Source organism: Cynocephalus volans, chromosome 10 (genome assembly GCF_027409185.1).
Source record: "Cynocephalus volans isolate mCynVol1 chromosome 10, mCynVol1.pri, whole genome shotgun sequence".
NCBI lineage: Eukaryota > Metazoa > Chordata > Mammalia > Dermoptera > Cynocephalidae > Cynocephalus > Cynocephalus volans.
In genome coordinates this window covers 101,866,890-101,870,161 of record NC_084469.1, presented here as the reverse complement: position 1 = coordinate 101,870,161, position 3,272 = coordinate 101,866,890, and the positions used below count along the sequence as shown (strand labels likewise).

Below are 3,272 nucleotides of genomic sequence, written 5' to 3'. Positions count from 1 at the left end.
CTTTTCTATTATTTTTTTGGTCTCTATTTCTTTTAGTTCTGCTCTGATTGTAATTATTTCTTTTTGTCTACTGTCAGAAAGGCATTTTTAAACACACAGAAAGTCATGGTAATAACCAGATTTTTGGAACAAGGGAATAAGGCAATAGGAGTTAACTGTCACATCAACAGGAAGCATCAGGTCACAGAATAAATGTTGTTTGAGTTGAAAATGTATGTCTTTTCCACTACCGTAGAGCTATTATAATGACGGCAGTATGGGTATTATAAAGAAAAAGACATGAGATGTTTTAAATTACTTTAGAAATGTCATATAAAAGAAATTAGTTTGTGACCACAGATCCAAAAAAGAGAATTTGATCCAGTTAGTAGAAGTTAGAGAGAAATTTCAGCTAAATCAAAAACAGACAAAATAATTTTACTCATTTAAATGGAAATGGGCTACAACTTGGCTGAGTGGATCAGTGTTCTTCAAAGGACTCCATAGAGGTTGAAAGATGTCCAGCCAAGGGAGACATTGTGAAGTGATAACTAGCTAAGGTTTTAGTTGGCTGTTCATTGAATGTTGCTTTTCCTCCTTTGACAGCAGAAGCACCAGCTACATGGAAGCAGAAAACCACACAGAACTATCAGAATTCCTCCTCTTTGGCTTCTCAGAAAATTCTGAACTTCAGCGTCTTCTTTTTGGATGGTTCCTGTCCATGTACCTGTTCACGGCACTCGGGAACCTGCTCATCATCCTGGCCATCACCTGTGACTCCCACCTCCACACCCCCATGTACTTCTTCCTCTCCAAACTGTCGTTTGTTGGCATCTGTTTCATCTCTACCACAGTCTCAAAGATGTGGTGAACATCCAGGCACAGAGCAAAGACATCTCCTACATAGGGCGCCTTGCCCAGATGTATTTTTAAATGTTTTTTGCTGGGGCGGATAATTTCTTACTGACTGTAATGGCGTATGACTGCTTTGTGGCCATCTGTCACCCCCTGCATTGTACAGTCACCATGACCTCCCACCTCTGTGCCTTGTTGTTTCTGATGTCTTGGTTCATCATTTGCTGGGCCTCCCTTCTTCAAATTCTACTGATGAAGAGGCTGACCTTCTCTACAGGTACAGAGATTCTGCATTTCTTCTGCAACCTGGCTCATCTTCTCAAGGTGGCCTGCTCTGATACCCTCATTAATAACATCTTCTTGTATGTTGCAGCTGCACTGCTGTGGGTGTTTCCTGTCATTGGGATCCTCTTCTCTTACTATCATATAGTCTCCTCTTTAATGAAGATGTTCTCCATTGCAGGCAAGTATAAAGCATTTTACACCTGTGGGTCTCAACTCTCTATGGTCTCCTTGTACTATGGGACAAGCCTTGGGGACTATGTCAGTTCTGCTTTGACCCATTCTTCTCAGAGAAGGTTAACCACCTCAGTGAGGCACACTGTGGTCACCCCCATGCTGAACCCCTTCATCTACAGCCTGAGGAACAAGGATGTGAAGAGAGCCCTGGGAAGACTCTTCCGCAGAGCAGCCTCTTGTCCTTGAAGCATCACTGATCTCTGAACCAAGTGGACGTTGTACAATTCCAGTTTTCTGAAGTACCTAGGTGGATTGAAATCATACAGAGAGAAAGTAGAAGGGTGGATTCCAGGGTCTAGATGTAGGGGGAATGGGGAATTAGTGTTTAATGGGTAAAGATTTTCACTTCTGCAAGATAAAAAGAGTTCTGGAGATGGATAGTGGTGATGGTTGGACAAAACGGTGAATTTATTTAATGCCACTGAGCTCTACACTTACAGATGTTTCAGATATTCTATATGATTTGTATTTCAACATAATTTTTAAAATCTCCAATCAGGAATGAGAGACATGTTGCTCCCAATGTTGGAGGTACTGCTCAGCCCTCCGAAATCAGTCCCTGTAGGCTCAGCATCAGCTGCAGAGAGCCACCTTACCCAAGGTCATTCCTCCTTCCTGTGGCAGCTCACGTTCAATGACTGATTGATGTGAGGTATAAAGTCTTGACCCCTCTGCCCCAATTCCAGACAACTCCAAGGGGCCATCCCAGCTCTAGAGCTCCCTGGATGTTTTCAGAGGTTTTGATGGATTGCCACTTGGCTCAGTTTTTTTCCTCTGTCCTTCTCTCTGACAGAGTTTGTCAAATTGCAAAATCTGAGAGAACAGTCCTCAGAAGACTGTCCTTACCTCAGACATGCTTCAAATGTTTAGGGGTCCCCCGGGCCACCCTCACCTCAGAACATCTTGTTACAAATTTAGGAGTCCCCACAGACTCTCTCAGGTGTGATAATTTGCTAGAATGACTCACAGAACTCAGGGAAGTGCTATACTTATTAGTACAGTTTGGTATAGGAAAAGGATTCAAATTAGAACCAGTTAAAGGAAGATACACAGGGCACAATCTGAGAAGATCCAAACATGAAGCTTCTGGCTGTCCACTCCTCATGCAGTCAGACACATTACCTCCTCCTGGATACAATGTGTAACCATACTCAAAGAGTATTTCCAACCAGGGCAACTCATCTGAGCTTTGGTTTCCAGAACTCTTATTGAGATTCCATTGCATTGGCATGATTGAATTATTCTCTGTGTGACTGAACACAATTTCCTATTTCCTCAACATGTCAAGCTCATATCCTATAGTCTGAAGACCCCAACACTATAGTCACATGGTTGGTATTTCAGTCTTGACCAACCCACATCCTGAGTCATCTCATTAGGATCAACTACCAGCTCTGGTCTGATAGGGCTGCCGTGGATAACCCAGGCAGTCCTATCAGAGGTGACATTTCACGGGTTTAGAAGTAAACTCCCAGGAGTTGGGACAAAGGCAAGACCTCTCTTTAGGTGAGTCTGAAATACTAATAAAATTAATTTGGTAAGATTTTTAAAGATAATTCCAAGGTAGGGTTTTTGGATGGTCAGCAATATTTTGTTAATTACAAACCCAGCGCTGTAATCACTGGTGGAAAAATTCACGGAGAGGAGATACACAATAGAAATTTTAGGGCAGTGTGGGTGGGTCCATATAAAAAGTACTAGTGAATTGGGAAAATCCAAATTCGGAGATGTTTCATAGAGAGTGTTAAGTTCAAAACAATAAGGTAACATATGTATCTGCATGTGCAGCATACTTCAAATTCCTGAAGCCTGTGGTCCAATCATAAGCACCTATCCCATCCTCTCCTAACTCTATTACAAGTTTGACCAAGGATCCCGTGATTCCACTGTTCATTATATTTTGAAGAAATCGAGCATCT

At 42.2% G+C, this 3,272-nt stretch overlaps 1 pseudogene; it reads left to right on the top strand.

The window, feature by feature from the left end:
- Positions 1 to 601: 601 nt before the first annotated feature.
- LOC134389107 (olfactory receptor 7D4-like) lies at positions 602 to 1,539 on the top strand (annotated as a pseudogene).
- Positions 1,540 to 3,272: the final 1,733 nt, after the last annotated feature.